This window comes from Rhipicephalus microplus, chromosome X (genome assembly GCF_043290135.1).
Source record: "Rhipicephalus microplus isolate Deutch F79 chromosome X, USDA_Rmic, whole genome shotgun sequence".
Taxonomy (NCBI): domain Eukaryota; kingdom Metazoa; phylum Arthropoda; class Arachnida; order Ixodida; family Ixodidae; genus Rhipicephalus; species Rhipicephalus microplus.
This window is the reverse complement of record NC_134710.1, coordinates 37,916,841-37,942,100: the sequence shown is the minus strand read 5'-3', so window position 1 is coordinate 37,942,100 and position 25,260 is coordinate 37,916,841.

Here is a 25,260-nt window from a genome sequence, read left to right as displayed (position 1 = left end):
CTAGCGATAAGTTACTCCTTGCAAGCTGGCTTTTTTGAGAGTCATTGCTCCTAACTGCAAAGCCTAACTTACGAAAAGATTCCACCTCCCGAGGAGATGAAAAATTCGTGAACACGGATGTTGTTAGACAGACGACGTCTCAACTAGCACATTTTTCCAAAGAAAGCTTGCAAATGCTACACTATTGCGCTAGTGTAAGTACCATATTAATAGCTTTCAGATTTTATGGGCTTCCTTCATCAGCTGGGAAAAAAATCAGTGAGCAATTAGTGCGTTCTTGAAATTAACGCAGGTACATGTCATTTGAACATTCCTACATATACGTCACTGACATCTTGATATTTATTTAAGTATATGTAGAGTTACAAATATAATCATAAATTCTAAATTAAATCTCAATAATTAAATTTAGTAGTGGCTACTACAGTGTACTGGGAATAACATGTACTAGGCTTGCTTATCGTTAAGCCGTTCCTCTTTTTTTTAATTGTTTGCGTGATAGTTGGGACACCTTACGTAACACATTTTATAACGGGTCACTATAATTTTTTTCAGCACAGCCCTTTATTCTTGTTCAATATCAAGAATACTCTTTAAGGGTGCTTCGCCAGGTCACATGAGAAATTTTAGTTAGGCACTGGAAGTCGTTGCGTGGCCGATAAAAATATCACAGCATATCCACAGAGTGAATGATGATGAGTGGGGCGAAGCGTCCATCCGTCCGTCCGTCCACCCGTCAATTCATCCGTCCGTTCGTTCGTCTGTCTGTCTGTCTGTCTGTCTGTCTGTCTGTCTGTCTGTCTGTCTGTCTGTCTGTCTGTCTGTCTGTCTGTCTGTCTGTGTCTGTCTGTCTGTCTGTCTGTCTGTCTGTCTGTCTGTCTGTCTGTCTGTCTGTCTGTCTGTCTGTCTGTCTGTCTGTCTGTCCGTCCGTCCGTCCATCCATCCGTCCGTACGTCTGGTTGTCTGTCCGTCTGTCTGTCTGTCTGTCTGTCTGTCTGTCTGTCTGTCTGTCTGTCTGTCTGTCTGTCTGTATGCTGTGCTGGCTTCACCAGAGGGATGGACTGCCCTAGACCATAAGGAGCTTCGCCCCTAATAACTTGTTTTAAAATCAGTGGAAAAAATTATTATGACCCGTTTCACCATGCGTTTAGAGCTGATTTTTCTGTATATTCGTTGTACTTTTCTCCACTTATCATTTTTCTAATTTGTTTTGTATCATCATATAGGAACGTCCCTACTCTGCTTATTTCATTTTATAATCTCAATATGATTTTTGTCCTATGTTACTACGCACGCGTACGGCTTCGCTTTGTTTTTTTTTTGTCTCATAATTTTCCATAAAACGTCATGCTGGCAATTGTCATTATTTGCAGAACCCACCCTTTCGATACATATAAACCCACTTCTATAATTACTTATTCAGAAAGTTGTATCGACTGAACTTTTCATTATCTAATAACTCTAGAAGGTAATGAATATTTACTGTACACTAGTTTTCATTACTTTTGAATGCATCGAGTTCCAAAGTATGCTTACGAAGCTCGAACAACGTGACATTTCGCATTCCACCACCACTGAAACGGGGCCTTCGTGGCAAGCAAACTATGTAACCAACGACCTTGGTATCACCATTCGCTTTTAGTACAAAGACATATTTTGAGAGGGGAAAATCAAGTAGCGTTATGTCACTACTGTAACACTAGATTGAGAGAAAGAGGCAATCAAATGCCTGTTTTTATTTTACTTTTACTTTTGTTATATTTGCTTCGGTTGTAGAACAAGCGTCGCACCTAATTTCAGGGTTTAATAGAGGGGTGCGTTCTACCACTGAAATTAACGGTTTGTCAGATTGCTGTGTTTATTTGTGGCCGTTCTTGGTGCAAACATGGATAGTACTTTTGACAAGGACGATTTTTAAAGAAAACTAAATTCGTTCTGGAACCAGAATCTTTGACAAACTGGTGGCGCCACCAAGCGAAAGCTTGCTCAACATCAGCTTGCGTAGTTACAACCTCACAGGTTGAGAGGGCAGGCACGGCGTGACGGAGGTCAGAACCCCCGCAGCCAAACCGAAGCGCTCTTCCACCAAAGGGAAGTGGCGCCATCGAGGGAACGCTCGACGCACTGTCTCCTGCCGAACATGGGCTTCGAAATTAGAAAATGTTGCACATGTACTTTTCGTAGCCGAGCACCGAAGCATTGCACTAGGTATAGGATGTCGGCACCGCTAGGCTTTTTTAGCATTGTCACGGCTTTATGATGCCCTCACTGGTCCCATGCAGCAATTTGGGAACCCTCCAAGCGACTAAACCTTCGTACCATAGTAGCAACACCCCGAGGCCTGCTTGTCGTAACTGGAAACCAGTGTGTGGCCGGCCGGCATTGAGGATCGAGCCCGGTAACTCCCGAATTTAACGCCACTGCTGTGGTGTGTGCTCGATAATTTGCTTGAAAAAAAAAACTTTCATGTGACTGAAATAACTATAGTGAGCGGTGTGCGATGGCCCTCGAAAACCCTTCACAAACTAGACTCTAGTACCTCTCTGTTGGGAGAAACCTCAAAATTTCTCTAACGGTAGCATTTCCGGCCTGAATATTCATGGGCTGTCTTTCTCTGCAATTATTCTGTAATAAAGTTAACAGAAAAAAATAACTGGGACTGCTACGAACTAGGCGTGCGAATACCAAGGAAGCAGCTGAGCTGTTCGCGTTTCCCTCTTTCTTTCCTTCCTTATCACCTTCACTTTTCTCTCCGACCCCTTGCTATACTCTACTCTACTATATTATACTTAAGATGCCTATGCTTGCTCTCTCTCTTTGCTCTGAAGTTTTTGCGCCTGTTTATTTCTACCTCTTAATCTATGTATTTCTTCCCTGCGCTTTCTACATTTTTCTCGCTGCCTTCCAATTAAATCACGCCATTCCTATCTTTATAATTATTTAGTATTTATAAACATCATTGAAGAAATCTGCAGGGGATCAACTGCTACCGTAGTGCTTCATAAAGAAAGCAACAGAATACCAATCAAGAAGGGTGTAAGGCAGGGGGACACAATCTCCCCAATGGTATTTACCGCGTGCTTACAGGAGGTTTTCAGAAGCCTAGAATGGAAACAGTTAGGGATAAGAGTTAATGGAGAGTACCTTAGTAACCTGCGCTTCACCGATGACATTGCATTGCTGAGTAACTCAGGGGACGAATTGCAACTCATGATTACGGAGTTAGACAAGGAGAGCAGAAAGGTGGGTCTTAAAATCAATCTGCAGTAAACGAAAGTAATGTACAACAACCTCGAAAAAGAGCAGCACTTCGAGATAGGTAATCGTGCACTTCAAGTTGTAAAAGACTATGTCTACTTAGGGCAGGTAATAACCGCGGAGCCGAACCACGAGATTGAAGTAACTAGAAGAATAAGAATGGGGTGGAGCACATTTGGCAAGCACTCTCAAATTATGACAGGTAGATTGACACTATCCCTCAAGAGGAAGGTATACAACAGCTGTATCTTGCCGGTACTTAGCTACGGAGCAGAAACCTGGAGACTTACAGAGAGGGTTCAGCTTAAATTAAGGACGACGCAGCGAGCAATGGAAAGAAAAATGGTAGGTGTAACATTAATAGACAAGAAGAGAGCAGAGTGGATTAGGGAACAAACGGGGGTTAAGGATATCATAGCTGATATCAAGAAGAAAAAATGTATATGGGCCGGGCATGTAGCGTGTAGACAGGATAACCGCTGGTCGTTAAGGGTAACTAACTGGATTCCCAGTGAAGGCAAGCGGGTTAGGGGAAGACAGAAGGTTAGGTGGGCAGATGAGATAAAGAAGTTCGCTGGTATAAATTGGCAGCAGCAATCACAGGACCAGGTTAACTGGCGGAACATGGGAGAGGCCTTTGTCCTGCAGTGGATGTAGTCAGGCTGATGATGATGATGATGATTCCTATCTCTCTGTATGCACCGCTCTCTCAATCATTAGAGTGATTCCACTGTACGCCGTACAAATTGGTGCACGTGTTGTGGGAGCAAAGCACAAGATGAAAAGGAGGTAGAAGAGAGATCGCGGTGATGATGGGTCATGCCACGCGGCATCACGGCGGCGCTCCGCCGTGAAACGTGAGGATTTACTTAGCGTAGGTGGCTCGTATCGATACTAGGAAATTGATTAAACTCGCATCGAAGTGCCATCGCCGACGTTTCAATGAGCATAGCCGGAACCCTGCACAAGTTTGCAGTGATGATAAATGTGTGGAATGCCTGGTATGATTGTGTTCTAGTAACAGCGCGACAACGGCAGGAAGAGACCGAAAAGGGAGACAGGAAATAACGTCGACTGTCAACTGAACTTATTGAAGGTGCTACGATTGCTTTTATACAGAGCGCAAAAACAGTGCTCATGTGCGACGACACATGTGTGACCATGAAGAAATACTCTTAACTGTAAAACGAATACTCTCTCTTTCTCAGAAAGGAGAAGTGATGGTGTACTGATGCATTGATGCTTGGCTTTCCTGATACAAAATGCTTCTATGATCTCTCTTTCATTCTTCGTTCTTGCTTTTTTTAGAAAACCATGTTTTATGGAACATAGGACTGCACTTACATTTTTTGCAGTGTACGGCCATAGCCATTTTTAACATTTAAAGCATGCTGTCCTGCTCGGTCATTGAAGCATTGCCCAGTTTGTCCTATGTTTACTTTTTCACATGAGAACGGTATCTTATAAACAACATTAGATTGGCATTCAGTAAACCTATTCTCCTGATGAATGGTGCAAGATTCATTACTGCTATTGCTGTTTAGTACACACACTTTTGAAAGCTTCCAAGGGGCTGAAAACAACAAGTTAATCAACTATTTGCTCGCTATTTTCTTTAAATTGTCAGATACCTTATGTAGGTACGGTATAGCATGCAAAGATCTTTGGTCAAGCTGTTTTTAATTTGGTCCTGTTTTGTTTAACTTTGCTTTCTGCAGGAGGGTTTCGCACACGGGCGTGATGATGCTGTTGGGATATCCAGCATCTCTTAATCTGGTTTGTTAGACTGACCTCACCCTTGTGCTGACAAGACTTCTGAAGGGCGGCCTGAATACACGTAGTGGCAATTCCTCTTTTTACTAATTTTCAATGCCCACTGTCAAAAGGAAGGACATTGTTAGCACTCCTGGGCTGATAGCACCAGCAAATATGAGCATTATCAGGAAAGAAAGGCGAACACCTAAAAACTCAATGCCTTTGTCTTTAGGCAATTCAAACGTGCATTTGAGCCCCCAGGAGTGCTCCTTGAAGACGTTCAGCACAGGTTCAGCTTGTCATTAAAACGAATTTGTCCAGTTTTTTCAACAAGCACAAGATAATCGTCAACATAACGATATACTCTGCGTACAGGTGCACATGCAAGGCTAGCAGAAATGCGTTTGTCAATAACAGATAAAAAGATGTGACAAAAAAGTGGGGCCAATGATGAACCTATACATATGCCGATGCATTGGATTAAGAAAGGTTACCCATTGTATTTGATAATAGTCGAATTCAGATAAAATTCTAAAGCGTAATAAGACTGTCAGAGTCTATACCTATAATGTTCTGAAAGTGCACCTCCTGTTTTTCAAAACATTTACTCACAGCAAAAATAAGCCCATCACATGAAACAGAGTAATAAAGATCCACAGTGTCTATTGAAAATCCCGCCACCGGGCAGATAATCCTTCATGTAGTTCCTGGACCGAATCAGAGGAGCTTCTTATGAGGAACGAATCTTAAAAAGTCATTTTTTCCAAGTGTCTTGAAGAAATTTTCCTACATGTTTTTGCCATATTTCTCTCCGAAACGATTACCCTGAAAGAATGCTCTGGCTTGTGCGTCTTGCAGGTGAAAAGGGGCTCTAAGTAACCTCTTTCGGGCTTGCTTACTAACTTTTTTTAGGTTGTCAAGGTTCAGGTCCTTCATTAGCTTCAATGCCTTCTTTTTATGCTGTTTAGAGTCAAAGTTGACGAGCTTGAAGTGTTTCTGAATAGCCATGGTCGCTTCTGATTCTAATAAAACTTGCGGAAGTACCACAAATTCGCCTTCTTTATTGACCTGTATCACTTTAAAATTGTTCTCTTTCATGTACATGGCTATCTTTTTCACGTGGAAAAGTAAACATAAGACAAACTAGGCAGTGCTTCAATGACCGAGACGAACAGCATGCTTTAAACGTTAAGAATGGCTATATGGTAGTCTCATGACCATACACTGCAAAGAATGTAAGTGCAGTGCTATGTTCCATAAAACGCGGTTTTTGAAAAAAAACTAAGAACGAAGATTGCAAGAAAGATCACATACAAGCATTTTTTTATCAGGAAGGCCACCGATCAATGCATCAGTGCACCATCACTTCTCCTTCCCGTGAGAGAGGGGGTATTCGTTTTATAGTTAAGAATATTTCTTCATGGTCACACATGGGTCGTCACGTGTGAGCACTGTTTCAGCACTCTATATAAAAGCAATCGTAGCACCTTCAATAAAATTCAGTACACAGTCAGCGCTCCTTCCTGCTTTTTTTTTTCTTTTCCTACAGTTGTTGCATGGTTACTACAATACAACCACGATGAACCAACTCGCCCGAATCAAGCTCTTGTTGCCGGGTAGGAGCACGGTCAAAACTAGTTTTGAAAGAACTGCGAAAGTAATGTTTCATACTCTTGTGTTCTATTACTGGCCTTCATGAAATATTTAAACTTGATAATACCACCAAAACATAGCTCACGCGTGCATTGCAGTCTGCTCATGAGGTGGGGGCATTCATTACCACGAAAGGCCTTAAAGGAGCCTTACAGCGAAATGTCAAACTCGACTTCTTTATGCTCTTTGACTGTGTGTGCTCTCTGGCCGATGATTAGTGGTGAGCGCTGCCTTTAAGATATTTTTTTCATTTGGTTTTAACGTAAGCCTGGGTGCTCATCTGATTTTGAAGCACTTCGAGACATCCTCGCTACTGCGACGTGGATAGGTGTCCCTCAGTAATCTTAAGCGAGTAAAGCGAATATTGTCGACGTCACCGACCAATTTGCAGGCCTCCCTCGATCTTTTGTCGGGCTGGTCTCAGGGTGGCTGCTGGCGCCAGCGGCGTTGTAAGTACCACCGCAATTTTTTGGGGGGAGGAGGGGGGAGCAACTGTTGTCAGTCTAGTGAATGCTTGGTAAGCGGGCGGGTCACGCGTCGTCTTATTGTAGACAACAGAAAAATTGGCAGGAAAACGTGCTTCCTGGGTCCCACTCTGATACCGCAGAACCCGTGCCATGTCAGTGTTTCTTGCGCGACGAGCCCCGATTCAAAAAGGGCGCTCTCAACGTCACCACGGACTGAGTGCGTGGAATTTCGTGCTCCACCGCGGTGGGGCGCTAGTTTTCTATAACTTAAGGCGCGCATTTTGATGAGAAGCTAAACTTCGCAATAAATAACGACGCTAGCGTTAATTATACAAGCCTAATGAAAGCGAACAGATAATGAAGCCGAGTTAGGTATAGGGGGCGTTAATTGAACTGTTTTAGGAGTATTGTAGTAAATACGATAGAGATGTGAAGAAATTAATGTGGATGAAAAGACCACATGCCTCCGGCAGGGACCAAGCCGGCAACTTTCGGGTCACTCATCCGAAGCTCTGCCAATTGAGCTGCGGCGGTGGTCGAGTTACACACTCATTGTCATGGCTACGAGTGGCACTGACTTACACTCCCAAGTTTGCATGCACATAAAGTATTAAGGGTAACTAACTGGATTGCCAGAGAAGGCAAGCGGGTTAGGGGGAGACAGAAGGTTAGGTGGGCAGATGAGATTAAGAAGTTTGCGGGTATAAATTGGCAGCAGCAGGCACAGGACCGGGTTAACTGGCGGAACATGGGAGAGGCCTTTGTCCTGCAGTGGACGTAGTCAGGCTGACGATGATGATGATGACGACGACGACGATGACGATGAAAGTATTCATTCATTTAGCATCGAGGTTTCTGACATTGAAAAGGGGTGGTTATAGAGAAGTGGTCCTTTCTATTTATACAATAATACCTTAAAATAAAATTGATGATTGATTTGTGGGGTTTAACGTCCCAAAACCACCATATGATTATGAGAGACGCCGTAGTGGAGGGGTCCGGAAATTTCGACCACCTGGGGTTCTTTAACGTGCGCCCAAATCTGAGCACACGGGCCTACAGCATTTCCGCCTCCATCGGAAATGCAGCCGCCGCAGCCCCTTAAAATAAAATTGCACAATATACACACATTATATTTACAATAGAACACAATACGCAAACCCATAATATGACAATGACGTTTAAAGAAAAGGAAAAAAACGAATCATAATAAATTAAGAAAATTAAGCAGTAAACAGTGGAATAACGCTATACACAATGTAAAAATAAACATAAATGTTACAACGTGGAAATGAAGAGTTATAACGCCACCATTAAAACAACCATGAGCAATTCGCTCTTCAATTTCAGCCGTTAGGGCGGAAGGGCACTTTCAATCGTAATGTAAATAAATTAAGCAATGCGTGAGCTCTACGTATTCCTTAATTCTTTAAAATGATACAGCCATCACGTCGGGTTAACTAAATAGTCGTTAGGCACCGTCCACTGAAGTCAATTTATGTAGCACTGTCCAGCACTATCATCCTCGCGAGCACAAGCGCTACATATTCAGCTTACGGCTTCTGGTGTTGCTGATACCCATGTTGCTGTTGGCATCATACGCAACTTTAAAATACTGGTTATGTAAAAAAGTATGTCACTGTTCAACGTATGTCTGCGTGTACAAACTTGTACATATCTCTAGCGTCATTTCTCAAGGTTTCGTTCAATAAAAAAACTACAACACAGTCACCTTCCCTCCCCATTCTTCACATAACATTGATTCCTTAAGTACGTGTGGTCTGCCGAATGTTTTCATTGAACCACTGAGTTCTTTTTATTTTTCTTAGTATACGACATCCATTCAACTGTTTAACTTCACGGTTATGTAGTCTTTAGCCCCCTTCAACGTTTCAGCAGTATATTGCAATCAATTCGTTTCCCGTATTTTTCAATGTAGTCATCGCGCATGTTCAAACCACGACACCGACTAAGATAGTAAAAAAAAAGCAACGTTATGATGCCTCTCGTTACGTTGCCTCTTGCTCTCGCTTATGGTACATCGCCTTTTATAGCTTCCACGATGTGCTCCTTTGCAACTCCTCATCAACACATGGTTTATGCGAAAAGCTTCTGTCTTCCTTCCCAATGTCACAAAGCAGACCTCGCCGGTGAGCACCTCACTACACCTGCTGATTTCCCAATGACCAACGCTGCTGTGGGAAAGAAATAAGAAATACTGAATGTCTTCCGCATTGATCCACGTCATCGCCATTGTACAGTGTAAGCATCGCCGAAAGGCTCCTCCAAGGAGGTCAAAGTAATATTTGCTGGAGTGGAGGAGGCGGCCCTCAGGTGAAGCCGCGCCCCGTCATCTTGCCATAGGCAGAAAGCGCGCCTTCTGCAACCCAAGCGGCTGTGGCCGCACAGATGTTCTACATGTTCGCTGGTGCTGTATAGCGTCCGGACGTTTATTGTAATAGATACATCGTGCCTTTCTTAAGGCTACATAGGTCAAGCGAAAAGGTTTGCTGCAATAATGTTTCAGTTGTAAGCATCATACTTTGAGCTTGATGAACACTGTGTGCCAGAACGCATGCATGTTGATAGCTGTAAACCTGTTTTCACATATCTCACGGTCATCCTTTTTTCCTAACGCGTTTCTTATGGACCCAAACGTTCGAAGCACTTCGGGGCGTGCTGTTGAACACTTATGTCATTAGATGGCGGGATGAGTGGTAGAGAAAATGCAGCGACCACATATGTTATAGACACTTGTAGAATTGTTACAACTGCAGACTGGACTGTTACCCGTAAAGGGTCCGGCTGAGCTAAACGCGTTTCTTGATTTGTGGGGTTTAACGTCCCAAAACCACCATATGATTAGGAGAGACGCCGTAGTGGAGGGCTCCGGAAATTTTGACCACCTGGGGTTCTTTAACGTGCACCCAAATCTGAGCACACGGGCCTCGACATTTCCGCCTCCATCGGAAATGCAGCCGCCGCAGCCAGGATTTGAACCCGCGACCTGCGGGTCAGCAGCCGAGTACCTTAGCCACTAGACCACCGCGGCGGGGCTAAACGCGTTTCTAAAACACCTGCAATGTCCACTGATACACATTGTTAGGCTTTCTTATACCACTGGAGTGGTAAGCGAGTGGGAAAATAACACACCGTTAACTATTCGTTGAAATTAAATACCCGTCTCCATCATTTAGTTTTTCATTACTGGCAGTGGTGTAGCCAAAACTTGCGTAGCCAAAATTTTTTTTTGGAAGGGAGGGAGCATTTTGTTGTGTTCTGGAGGGGCACCCCCTTGAAATTACCATTTTTTACTCTCTATACCATGGCAAAAACGATTCGGGGGGGGGGGGGGGACGGGGACGGTGGCTCGAGGGGAGGGGGTGGCGCATGGGCCCGATGTGCTAATCCCTGGCTACACCCCTGCTTTTTAGTTGTGGTAATTAGAAGCTTAACTCACTACCACGAGGGGAGCTAACATTGTTTGGGCAACAAACAAAAACCTTTCTTTTTTTACATTAGTGTCTTTTGTTATTTGAAGTGCAGCGAAAAAAAAAACAGCGTCTGAACTGTGCAATGTTTGTGTTGCAACTAACTGCAAAAAATATCTAATAAACGACCATAACCAAGGGATACTCGTGCCGTTCAACTTGAATATGTGAGAGTTGCATCGGCTACACAGCAGCTCTTACAAAAAAAACTTGATCTTTTTAAGGGGAGCTAAAACAGCCTCAGAAGAAAATTCTACAGCAGAGAAATCGTTGTGGACCAAAAGAGCAAGGCTTTACGTTCAAGCTAAATGGAAAGGAATCAAAAATAAAAAGCCCACTTCTGAGAGTAGGAGGGGGGGGGGGGGACTCACGGTAGCTTTCCCTCATACAAACATCTTCTTTTTCGATTAGTATATCCTTTTGAACGTGGGAAGCTTGGGACATCTACTTTTATATTTCACGCAAAGTGGTCGAAATCTACTTATGCATAAGATTCCGTCACATGAAGAATAAAATAAACAAGGAAATGAATGCCGAGAAAGTTTCGTCGGTGAGCACGACTGCAAGGAACACGCCTAAAGAAACAGAATAAGGTCGACTGTAATGTTGTTTGCCGTTTGACTTCTTATTCTTGGCAATTTACCACTTAATTATCTCCATAATTGTTTAAAAAACACGGCGGAAAAAAGCAGCGGGCGTGCTTTGGCTACCGTATCTTGCCTATGGAAAGATGGCCGCCACGGCTTCACTGCATCCCATTGGTATATAGGCAGCCTTCACTCCAGCAAGATTTATTTAAACCTCAATGGGCTCCACCTTCCAGCTGCTTTCTGGGTGGAGCGACCTGGCTGACCTAGCGGGCTAACGGGGTTTAACTCACTCACTCACTCTTTCACTCACTTGAGCTGAGGTGGGCCACTTCCGTCCACATTAGAAAATAGTGTGGTCATTTATGCGGAATTCATCTTCCTCATCTATGCAAAACCACCGTCGCTTTTGCTTCTTTTTCGGCACCACCTGGTAGCCTTGCAATGAAGCATTGACTCAACCATTGTATTTTAATATTATAAACCACATGAATGCTTTGTACCCGGGAAGAAAAAAAGCAGTTTAAAAGGGAGACCACTCCTTGTATGTTCAGGGAGAGCGGCATTAAAGCCCTCTTTAGGGCAACATGTAAAGCCGATTTGGAGCTGCGTGGTCACGAGGAGAATTCAGACATCGTGAAACTGTAATGCCAAACACGTGTTCCGGATATCACAGAATAAGCCTTTCCTTAGGCTGCTCGAGACGCTGACGAATGACAGCAGCAAGAACAAGAACAAAAGAAATGTTTGAAAGAAGGCTGTGAGCACGGAGTTTCTTGCGATGAAAACTTGTGCTTACGCGTCGCTTACACAACTCGCCAAGATGGGTATGCGAGGATACCTAGTTCTAAAAGAAATGTAATTTCTTAGTGCGCAGAACGTTTCGGAAAAGAAGTCAGATAGGACAGAGCCACTCTCTTCCATACTTAGTTCAATGTCCGTTGCCAATGCATTCTGCTCTGCATGCCCGTCATACGTACAGCGGTGGACACTGTTAGGGTGAACACGCGAGCGCGTGGCCGACGGCACTGTCAGCGCCCCGTTACGGTCATCACTGGAAACATTGCGCATGCGCAACACGCCTTCCGCAAAATAATTGTTCCACCGCACGCATGACGTCATGAATGCACTTGGTCATCGTCTGCTAGCCGCTTTTTTGTTCTCTAAGCCCATGAATTTTGCATTTTAAGATTTCTTTAAACATCTGTGCTTGAACAGAACAAGACAACAAAAACTTGTATATCTATGGGAGCGTGTCTATTCGTTCCCTTCAAAGTTCTTGTGCATGCAACGCCATATATTAAACAGCCAAACATCTTTTGCAGCCGCTCATTCTGTCACCAGATCATATTATGGCTAGGGTTTCTGATGATGAATGGCGCTCAATTGTCGATCTTTCCCTGGAAGGTTATTACCAGTGGTATATTGGCGCTTTAGTTAACAGGCCCCTGAAGACTGTGAACAGGATAATTCAAGCCTACAAGTATGAAGGTCGCATTCAGGATGCACCCCGCGCGCCCCGCCCTAAAGCTACCACAGACGATGAAGGCACCCTCATAGTTGCAGCTGCTGTTCGTAACGCTTTCTTGCCAGCCCCAGCAATACGCGAGGACTTGGATTTGGACGTTTCGGACACCACTGTTCGACGTCGCCTGCGTACTGCGGGCTGTCGCAGTCGCGTCGCAACGCAGAAGCAACTACTAACGGCGGCACACAAGGACGCACGATGGCAGTTCGCTGAGTTGCACGAGGCATGGACATCAGAAGAGTGGGGTCGCGTCATCTTTTCGGATGATTCGACGTTTTCGACGCAACAAGACGAAAGATTGCGTGTTTGGAGACTACCAGGCACACGGTGAGGCAAACTTCCTGCTTTGAAAAGCAATTGTTGGAGGCGGAAATGTTGTAGGCCCGTGTGCTGTTGCGAAGCGCGCCTCCGACGACGTTACGAAGGGCGCCTCGAAATCTCACCGCTGCAACCACTGTTTCGAAAGACGGCGACGCCAACACGGTCCCGAAGGCGTCACTGCTTCGAACTCCGCAGGGAAGGTCACCAGCCGTTTGGTAGCATAGGTTTCTCAGCTCGCGACTGCTTCTGCGCAGAGCTGATAGACGAGCGGACGAGACGACGGTGAGTTAAACAAGGTTTATGTACAGCATATATACAGAGGCGTTACAAATTCGGCACTGGGGCCGACAGAGACTCGAAGAGCCGAGCTCTCCTCTCTTACACATAGGTCTGCGCTCAAACGGGTCTGCTGCGACACACATGTCGGCTCTCCAACAGGTCTCCCCCTTGCGACGCGCCGCAGGGCACCGGGTCCAACCCAAATGTCCAACCAGAAGCGCCGCTGGTCGTCAGGTCAGACTCCTCCAATGGGGGTCGCCGCTGGGCCGCGTCATTCTTTCTCATCGAATCTGGAGAGGCTGCGCTGCAGGTGGCTGCACCCAAGGACGAGTCAGACCCCCAGACAGGAAGACGCCGGTTGTTTACTTGACGGCTCGCTTGCCGAGGTGATTCACTGCACGTGGGCGACAGAAAGGCGCCGTCGCCTGTTGACGCCATTGAGTTGTTTGCGTCAGGCGGACTTGCGGGCTGGCCTTGACACAGATTGCCTTTTTCAGAGGCACGGACGTTCGCTGTCGACTCGCAGGCATAACAGTGCTCAGAGTTGGGCGCACGTTAAAGAACCCCAGGTGGTTGAAATTTCCGGAGCCCTCCACTACGACGTCTCTCACATACATATGGTGGTTTTGGGACGTTAAACCCCACATATCAATCAATCAATCAATCAATCAATCAAAAGCGTTGTTTTAGTTAACGTCAAAATGCCACGCAGGAACGACCCAGACAACGTGCAAGGTGTTTCTGCCAGTGGGAGATCGAGTGTGAGCGTGTGGGGTGCTGTTTCAAGATATGGTTCAGGGCCCCTGCAACGTATACGTGGACACTTATCGTCGGAACAATACTGCAACATTTTGAACAATGTGCTGTTGCCATATGCGAGCAGTTCATTCCTAGACGGTGATTACCTGTTCCAACAGGACCGGTCGCCGTTACACACAGCGCGGGCGGTCAAGGAGTTCCAGGCGGAGCAGCACATGCAGCTACTGGAATGGCCTCCGAAAGGAGCGGACCTGAATGTGATAGAAAACGTGTGGGGCCGTCTGAAAGCTTCTTTGGCAAGGAAGCCCCTTTATTCCGCGACTTCGGACCAGTTGTGGGCGCAAGTCAGCAACGAGTGGGAAAGGCTAAAAGCCGATCAGGAATATATTCGATCACTTTACGACTCGTTACCGTCAAGAATAGCTGCAGTCGTTGCTGTAAGTGGTCACATAACTCGCTATTAGATTTGCTCATGTTTTTATATTTGTTCTCATGGTCTTGTTTAACTCGAATTGCAAACGTGCAATTTTCTTGAATAAAAATTTTAATAACTATCCCTCTTACACTCACTTTTTTTCGTCACGCGCCAATCTTCAATCCAGATGGACCTTGAAATGCAGAACGTATCAGCCCAGCGAACAAAAAATGCGGCTAGCAGACGACGAACAAGCGTATCCACGACGTGATGCACGCGGTGGAAAGAGTGTTTCGCTAAGGACATGCTGCGCATGTGCAATGTTTCCAACGATGGCTGTTACGTGGCGCTGATAGTGCCGTCGGCCACGCGCTCGCGTGTTCACCCTAACAGTGCTCACCACTGTACGTACATGAACCTACAGCAACAAATCTGAGAAGTTTTTGTACTGGCGCTTATGAATTGAGTAAACAGCAGATGCGTAAACAGGCAAGAAAAAAAAGCTTTCTTTTTAGACGTCTCGCGAGGCCAGCAGTCTTTTTCCCTGTATTAGTTTTATACGGGTAACTTACAAAATACCATGTTTATTTCGATTCAAATGACTTTAGTTTTCTTTCGTTCGATTTTTTAATATTGGATAATACCTCGCGTGTCATACCTGTTTTTTTTTCAAGTCTACGGCTACTTGTAACAACGTGACCAGCGACCGCCCGGCATAAACAGCTTAATCATAAAAATAAGGTTTGTTTCTCTCAAGTTCTTAGAGCATCGCCCACTCCCTGTCATTAGAACTATTCACTCGGTGATACAAAATTAGTAAGAGAAGTAAAATAAAACAGGCGTGAAGGTAGGGCGGGGGAAGCAGGTGCACACACAGCCGTATTTAAAAAAAAAGGCAGTTTTGTTTTTGTGCTTTTTCTGGAGTAAAAAAAACAACAACAATTGGGACGCTGTAATGGCTGTGCCCGTTGGATGCAAGTACAGCATATCTCGGTTGTTGTTATCTGCCCGAAGAAAATTGGATAAAATATGCTCCAAGTAGCAGCCCGGCGCTTTTTAGCTACAGTTCCCGGCCATTAAGGAGCGATGAAATGAAAACATTAGGCAGTAGCTGTATTCTCATTACGCATGCGCAAAGCTTTTATTGGTCATAATATTACCTTACTGTTAGCCGACCGAGAGTCTGTCCAAAAATTACAATAGGTAAAATGTACAGGCAGAGTCACACTTATCAATAGCGCCCTGCTGGCCATTTCAGCTATCGTTTTCGGCAGGAATATGCAAAGCCCGACGCAGCATTGATGCCTAACATAGTCATACTTCATGCTAGGTCATTCAAAGAAAGTGTATATTTAAGGGCTTGTTTTATTTCTTAGGCGGAGCAATAATAAAAACCAACAGACAGTTTCTAGCTCCTTGTGTTATATTTCAAGCATAAACGGAAGTGTGTAGCTATTCTGATGTAGCAGCTGCAGACAACAACAGTGTCCACAACCACGTACTTGCACCACCATGGACGTGAGGGATTCTGTCACCACATATTAAGTTTGTTCTTAATAACCGGATATAACATCTGCATTTTGTTTGGGTACTATCACTAGCTCGGCACTGTTAAACAAAAATGCGGAGAGAAATTGATTTCCAGAGGCAGGTTGGAGTAAACTTAAAAGGAAACTGGAGAAGATTTAGAATTTCACAAAACTTCAAGTTGAAAAAGGACCGACTTTATTGTCGATGCTGTCACCATTTTTTTTTCACGTTTATTACAGCAGGAGCTTTAGAATATGTGAAATGAAAGTTTGTCTTTCTCCTCCCCGTGAGCGAGCCGAAAGTGCGGGTGTTGGAAACGGACGTCGTCTTCGACTTCTCCGGCGGAGCCGTTCTGTACTCGGAGAAAGGTTCCGCCACTCACGAGGCACTTTTAGCTGAGCGTACCTTACGCTCAGCCGCGCACAGATGTAGCATCCCGAGACAGTGCGAGAAACAGTATTGATTTCGCGTTTCTTGACAAGCACGTCCTGTCGAGACGCGGTCAGCTTGGCTGCAAAACGACGGCAATACCAATGGAAGACGCTTAATTCACTCTTCGCTCAATCGACTTCGTAAGTGGAGCCAGAAATGCGTTCTACGTTCTGAGAGCTACGTGATCAACAGTCTTTCTTATCCTCAACTACAGCCTTCATGACAGACTCTTGACGTGCAGTTGGCAGAGCTAATCGAGGAGGTTATGCTTCAGCATTGCCGCTGTTGCAGATAACGCGGCATGCTAGGAGTGACGTCACTGATATCGCTCAGCGTCTCAAGAATCCCTGCAGCCACAGCCTCTGTTTTCTGCCAAAAACTGCTATTTGAAATCACTTCTGAGAACTCTCACATCACTTTTCGAATTCACCACGGCTTGCAAACATTTCTTACAAGCTACAAAGTCCTTTTTTGAAGTGTTTCAGCTTCTCTTTCAACGTAAATGATGCATGCCTCAAGGAACGATAAAGCAGAAAAAAAATTACAGCATATTCACGGGGTGAATTATGATGAGTGGGCGAAGCTCTTGAGAGGAAATCATCGGTAAAACCGTGACTGTTCAGTGAAAGTTTGCCCACTACATCTTTAAGAAAGACGTGAGAAACACTGTGTGTGTATATGTACGGCAGGGTCCTCGCGCCGTTGCCGTGACGCTTGGGCCTCTCGTTATCGAACGCTGGGATCTTGGCGGCGGCGTCGCGCAGCTTCACGGAGCGCTTCTGCCTCGCGGTCTTTCACATCGGGATTCTGTCTGCGAGCACGCGCTGCCGCCGCTCTGCGTCCTTATCCATCGGGCAACTCCGAGCGCGTGCCAACAGCGAACGGATTTTATTACAACGCTCCCCGCCATCTAGTAAACAATCGAAGAACTAAACTAGGGGTAGCCACGCCATCTAGTAAGCAATGCAAGAACTAAACTAGAGTTGGCTACATACATACGCCGAGGATGGACAGACCCACGCCTTAAGGAGCTTCGCCGCTAAAAAATAACCAACGGTATTGTTTTAGCCTCGCTGTAATGGGCTTCCGGTGGTACTGAAACCATACAATGCTTGTACTTGGTCTTCTATTGCGATAGTGATTATATGAACACTCTCAGTTGGATTTTGTCGCTGGCGTCCACGGCAGTGCCACTCACCGTATTTGTATACGTATCTATATATGTGAAAGACTCCGGCACGCAGAATCAAACGAGGGACCTTCGCGTCGTGAATGTGAGGCGTTAACTAGTGAGCCACCGAGGGGTATCTCCTTAGACATTCAAACGGCTAGTTATTTATATCTACCACTTACCGCTGTTGGTGGGCATCTCGGGGGGGGGGGGGGCTATTGTGTTTCCAGCATTATCAGCAAGATGGTGCAGTGAGTGCGTGGCGGCTCTCATCTCTTACGCGTACTTTGCAACGCGGAGAAGAGGGGAGTGGACGATCTCTCGCAAGCCCTTATCTCCCGGTGGGGAGGATCATACGTCTTGGCTGGCGTTGGGCTTGCACTGGAACGATTCTGTTGTAGTTGCGGGGCGCACAAAGGTCACTGCAATCGTTGCACAGCATTCGTTTGCGAAAAGGACACACTTTTCAGACACAGCGAAGTAACAACTGAGACGCTTATTCGTGTTCATCTGTATCTGTGAGTACGTTTCGTGCGTTATTTGTGCGTGAGAAACGTGGGGCACGTTTCGATCTGCTTGACATCCAGCACGTGACCTTCCAATTTGTTGCTATCGCGTTCATTGCTGGGCTTTCGCGGCAAAGCTGTGACTTTCATCTTACACTTGCCTCTGTTGAGGCAAGTGTAAGATGAAATTCACATAGATTACTTCAACGTACGTTGATTCACTTTATTGTTCACTGATTCATATTTCAGTCTCTTGGTTCACCGTACAAGGTGTCCCAGCTATCACGCAGCACAATTAAAAAAGAAGAGGAATTCCCCGGAACGAACCTTGTGCATAGTGTTCCATGTGCACAGGAGTGGCCACTACTAATTTTGTGTTAGTGAGATTTCCTTGATTAGTCATAATTATACTTGCTACTGCAAAAGTGATCATGTAATAGTAAAAGTGTGAATGAGGCATATGCAGGCATGATCAAATGACATCTAAGAGTACTGTTACCAACAACCTACTAATTGCGTGCTCTTTTTTTTTCGGCTTATAAAGAAGGCCACTAAATGTGAAAAATGACACGAGAATAGATAAAAGTAAGCGTCAGAAAGAAATACCCTTGAACAGGCTCATTTTGAGGAATACGGCATCAAGGAAAAACGCAGAAGGTAGAAAATAAATTTAAATATCAGCCACTTCCTAGCCGAATAAACGTGTGCCTTGGTTCTTTCAGAGCACAGTGCTGCAGCCGCATTATCAATTAGAAAAGTCGACTGTGAGTTATGGGTAATGATACTTGCGTACAATACAGTGGAGGCAGTCATTGCGAAAGTGTGACGTATGTCGTGAGCGCTCTTCCTGTACCCTTGTCAGAATCGCTGTCTTTGGCATTGGACACGAGGCAGCATGGCTACTTTGCAGTTAGCGTACTCGTGGGCTCTGCTTTGTTTAACGCGTGAGACAGCAGTCGCGTGTTATATTTCTCAGTTCGCGGGCTTTCTCTGTTAACCCGAAGAAATGAGCACGCAAACAGTACGTGTTTGAAATTAATACAGTTAAATAACATTTGAACACTCGGCTCATTGGCACAAGCTCGGCTCATTGACACAACCTTGTTCCTCCAATCCGACGACGTATCTAATCTTAGTATACTATAGCTCACGACGCGCTAGAAAAGCTACAAAAATGGAGTGAAGTGAATTCTCTTGTTATCAATGCTGCTAAAACAAAGGGCTGTTCCATTCAAACCAACTAATAAAAAATATATTCTAGCTTAGACTTACACCTCGTTGACAAAGAGATTGGGATTGTACAAGACGTTTAAATATTGGGGGTCACTTTCAGTGAAGACTTAAACTGGGATTCGCATGTGTATGATGTTGCCAAAAAGCTTGCCAAGGCATGTGGAGTGCTTTCGAAATTCCGAGATATAGTTAACTCCAAAAGTTAAACTCCTGATTTATAATGCTTTATTTCACTCGCACATCAATAACTGTACCCTCGTCTGGAGAAACACCACGCAAAAGAACAAATTAAAATTGATCAGGCTACAGAAGAAAGCAACACGACATAATGCAGGTGTTCCATACGATGCTCATACATCAATATTATTTACTACATATAACTTGCTCCAAGTAGAACAACTGTAGAATTTCAATCTCTTTGCTAAATACAAACATGGTTTGAAAAGTAAAACCAATTTTCTAACACTGTGTCAGCTCAAAGAGTCACCCGCAACACCTTACAACATAAGGAAAACAGACACCTGGCAAATACCGTTTTCGCGAACGAATTACGGTTTTAAAAGTCTTAAGTGTATCATGCCAAACTTTTTGAATCACCTAAACAACAAAGGCATTACGCCTGATACGCTGACAAACAAGCAGTGGAAAGAATAATTAATTAGCAACCCCAGAGAGTCTGGGAATTCGATCAATTAGTCTCGAGTTCATTTTCACTATGCATTACTTTGTAGTATCATATTCAATTTGATAATTCGTTTGAATAGAAGTGCATTTTTGCCTTTTCATATGCACATGTGCAAAAATGAACTGTTTCATGTATTTGTGTTTTCATTATGCATACTGTTTCAAGGTAGTGTTTCTTATATATATAAATTATGTTCGTTTGCATTCCTTCTCACTTTGTTCTCCCATATTATGCCGCATTCTTTCAGTGTTTGCGATTTTACATTATGTCTGCAGTTGAAGTTTGCTGCTAAATTTTATAACATTTTATTTGCTTGTGTTATGCATTCTTGTACTTTTTCTGTGTTACTTGCTTGTATTTTATTTCTTTTTACATCACCACGAGTCTGCGGCCAATCTGCTTAGGGTCAAGAATCCCGTCAAGCTGCTTTTTAGCAGCTTTTAATTCCTGTCCTGGCATCTTTTTCACTTTTTAATCTGATTTACATTTTGTTTTGTGTTGACCATTGCCATCGTATGAAAACATTGAATCACAGTACTTTAACATGATTGCTGAAAAGATTGCTAAGTAAACTGAAACTGAAACTAGTATTTTGATAATTAAGGGAGTAGTTGTCAACTTACAAATCTAGTTATGACTAATTAGTTAAACCCAACTAAAAATTAGTAGTAGTTCTTCCAGTGTACTGCGAACAGTATGCACTTAGCCTGTTTCGCGTAATGTCGTTCCTCATTTAAAAATCATGCTGCGTGATAGTTGTGACAACCTGTGTATTCAACGACAGAAAATAGCGCGAAGAAACGGGGCACAAGACGAGGACACACGGCACAGGCGCCTGTGCCGTGTGTCCTCGTCTTGTGTCCCCGTTTCTTTGCGCTATTTTCTGTCGTCACAATGCACCAACAAGCCCAAATTTCAACAGTGCTGTGTATTCACACCTCAGTCACTAGATTCACTTGACTCACACTCGTTCCTTGACTGATTCTTGATTTGCATTTGATGCCCTCTCAATTACGTCGGCTGAATTCTGATGTACATTGACTGTTTTGAGGAGGAGGAGGAGGAGGAGGGGGAGGAGGAGGAGGAGGAGGAGGAGGAGGAGGAGGAGGAGGAGGAGGAGGAGGAGGAGGAGGAGGAGGAGGAGGAGGAGGGGAGAAATGAAAGGCAGGGAGGTCAACCAGACGCACGTCCGGTTTGCTACCATGCACTGGGGGAAGGGGTGAGGGGATTAAAGGAGAAGATAGAGAGAGGTTTTGATGTATATGGATTAACTTTAAGTTCACTTTGGATTCACTTGATTTGTACTCCTGATAATTTGACATCATTGCAGCTGCAGTTTACGTCACAAGGATTTTGGTACCATACTTGTTCATGACAGTGCTGGAAGTCATATTAAAGACGATAGTTTTTCTTGGGGACCTTCGAGCAAACATTTTGGTCTGTCTGTCGGTCTGCACATTTGTCTCTTTGTCCAATCTTAACGACACCGGGTACTTGAAACAGCCGACCATATCCGCAGCGCCCACCAATGTTGCTCAAGAGTTAGTGTTCATACTTGTGCAATTGTCAATTAATAGGCAATTATTGCGCAAGTTTGGGCCACTATAACAACACGTATATATTCTTCATGTACATATTTTACTAGAAAAGGCATAGGTAAGTAATATTAAGGACCGTAGCGTTTATCATGCTGCTCTGACCATGCAACGCTTGCACAAAAAGGTGAGTGTTTCCAACGCTTTGCTAAGACGCGATGGTGGTGGCACCTACCCGTCGCCTTGCGTTTCTCACCTTATCACCTCTGAGACGAGCGCGCACACCCGTCTCAGAGCCACGCGCTTCGTTTTGCAAGAAGACTGCCAGGTGGCGCTCATGTCTCACGTGTGACGTGACTTGATACGCTCGTTTGCCTCTGCTGCACGCTCGAGGCACTCTAACACAGCGCCCTCAAAATACCAATCACCGATTTTCTTTCGTAGAATGTCAAATTAATTGTTCACTCTCTCCACACACAAGACTATCGTCTTTCGATGACATTTGCAGATTACATGCAGATACGAGGCCAATTTTTTTTAACTTATTAGACGTATAAGGCCTTTCCTTTCTAAATACAAACTAAGAAATCACATACGAGAGAGGAACAGCTAGCTTAGGGAAAAGCAACTGTTATAGTTGGCCGAATAAAGCAGCAGTACATCAAGGGCAACAGCTATCAGGCATAGCTGATTAAGCACCAGCGTGACATATCACCCACCACCTTTCCTGTCATATACATGATACAAGTGGGTTTCAGTGCCAAAAAAAGTCACAGTTTTGTCTCAAAGGCGAAGTAGTGAATGCGTTAGCATTAAGTTGGAATGTCACGTGAAGAATGGCAAGCAATTCAAAACGCGCCCCGCGTTTATCGCCCACAATTGACGCACGAAACGTTCTCTCGGGTTACAAATGAACGCGAATAAGTGTATCAGTTGCTTCTTCACTTTGTCTGAAAAGCGCGCCCTTTTCGCAAACAGAGGCTGTGCAGCGAGCGCAGTGACCTTTGTGTGCCCGGTAACTACAACGGAATAGTTCTGGTGAAAGCCCAAGGTGTACGACTTTCCCCACCGCGAGATAAGCACGCGCACACGTGAGCGTCTACCCCCCACCTCCACGGGGTAAAGTACGCATGGAAGATTAATGCATCTGCGTGCCTCGCCGCATCGGGACGAACGGTTGATGCACGCTCATCTCGCTGGTAATGCTGAAAACACGACAGTTCCACCGAGATTGCCATCGGCAGCGGTAAGTGGTAAATATAAATAGCTTGCCGTTTCAACATTTATGGAGGTGCTCTTTCGTGTCTCAGTGGCTAACGCCTCACATTCACAACAAAGAGATCGAACGTTCGACTCCCCGCGCCAGAGTGTTTTTCTGGTTTATTTTTCTTTCTTGCACTTACATATATATATATATATATATATATATATATATATATATATATATATATATGTGGTGACAGATCATGGTGTCCGGGTGAGCAGAGGGACAAACACCTCGATATGTATATATCAGCAGTTCAAAAAGATATCATCAGAGCGTATGGAAAAAATCGGCCATTTCGAAACAACATATCAAAGTCAGAACGAAGGGCACTCGATGAACTACGAAAAAACACTGGAATTACTATCAAACCGGCTGATAAAGGAGGCTGCATAGTAATTCTAAATACGTCGGACTACTTAAAGGAAGGGGAACGACAGCTATCAGACACAAAATTTTACAAAGAACTTCCAACGGACCCGACTCCCGAATTTGAAAGGGAGATAAAAGTAACCCTAAACAATCTCCGCCGGGACGAGAAAATTACCGGCAAAATGTTAAAAGCAATGTTACCGGCCCACTCTATTCCCGGTCGATTCTATTTGCTCCCCAAAATACACAAGGCAGGTAATCCGGGACGTCCGATAGTATCCAGTAACAGCACATCAACAGAAAATATATCAGAATTCATCAATTCCTTAATAAAAAACATCCCCCCAAATTTTCCCTATTACCTAAAGGACACAAACCACTTCATCTGCGAAACTTCAAGTCTCGACATCCCAGGCGGCAGTTTTCTGGTGACCATGGACGTCTGCTCACTGTACACCAACATACCCCACCATGACGGAATAGCAGCTATGGTTTCTGAATATGTAAAATCTGACTCATCAACTAGTGTAAATGGCGAGGTACTGTTTACACTTCTTGAACTTCTACTAAATTATAACCATTTTGAGTTCAACGGCAAGCATTTCCTTCAGGTCAGTGGCACTGCAATGGGCACGAAAATGGCCCCAAACTTCGCGAGCACCTTTATGGCTTCACTTGAAATTCCATTCATTGAGGGACGCACCTTGAAACCTTTCTACTACAGAAGATACTTAGACGATATTTTTATGATATGGAACCATGATGAGGGAAGTCTTTTCCGCTTCATAGAGGATTTTAACAAATGCCACCCGTCAATAAAATTCACGCACAAAATTTCCAAAACTAGCATTAACTTTTTCGACGTTACTGTCACGGTCGAAAATGACCGCTTGTCAACAAACCTTTACAAAAAGCCCACAGACCGTCAAATGTACCTACATTTCAACAGCAGCCACCCAAAGCATTGCAAAACGGGTATTCCATATTCTCAGGCCTACCGGTACCGAAGAATATGCACCGATATGCGGGAATTTGACAGACACGCGGAACATCTAAAGCATTCCTTATTGAAACAAAATTATCCGGAAGACATTATTGACGATGCCATACTACGTGCTCGCAACGTGAACAGGAATGATATAATTAAGGGACCAAACAAAGTACCTAAAACGACTTCCCAAACGAACCTTGTACTAACTTACTCCTCATCAGCGCCACGAATCAACAACATACTTTCCCGCCATTTCAACATAATCAGGCAAAGCAAACGACTAACTTCTATCTTCGCGAAGCCACCTCACGTGGTGTACCGCCGGGATAAAAATCTGAAGGACATTCTTGTCAGGGCAAAAACAAACACCCCCAAAATTCAATCAGGGTGCCATCCCTGCGGAAAATCTCGATGCAAGGTATGCCCACAGATGCTCACAACACGTGAATCCAAAGCGAACTTCTCGGATTTCAAATTCTGCATAACTGAAAGCCTTAATTGTGACTCCAGTAACGTAATATACATGCTACATTGCAACATCTGCGGACAAGAATATATCGGCCAAACAGACACGCCATTTCGGCTGCGGTTCAATAATCACCGGTACCACGCCACTTCACTGCCGAAGCTACCTTTATCTAGACATCTGCGCCTGCCAAACCACAGTTTTAAAAATATTAGCGTAACTCTTTTGCAGTCCGGTTTTTTAAACAGACGCGAGCGCGAACAGCGTGAGGCATATTTTATTTTCAAATTTCGTACATTAGTAGCCGGTATCAACGAGGACCCCGGAAAACTCAACTGCCTTCGAGAAGTAAGCCAGGAGAAAATTGGTGACAAAGATTGATAGATTGATAGCTGGAGACCATGCTTTTTTCTGACTGACTCGTACGTGTACACTGTCTTTTTTTTTCACATGCACATACAAAGTGTTTACGTTCACCTACCACTTCATGACCGTTGAAGGGAAACGGACGAAGATTAAAGGTAAATAGCCGACCGACCCATTAACGAGAAACCTTTCCTCT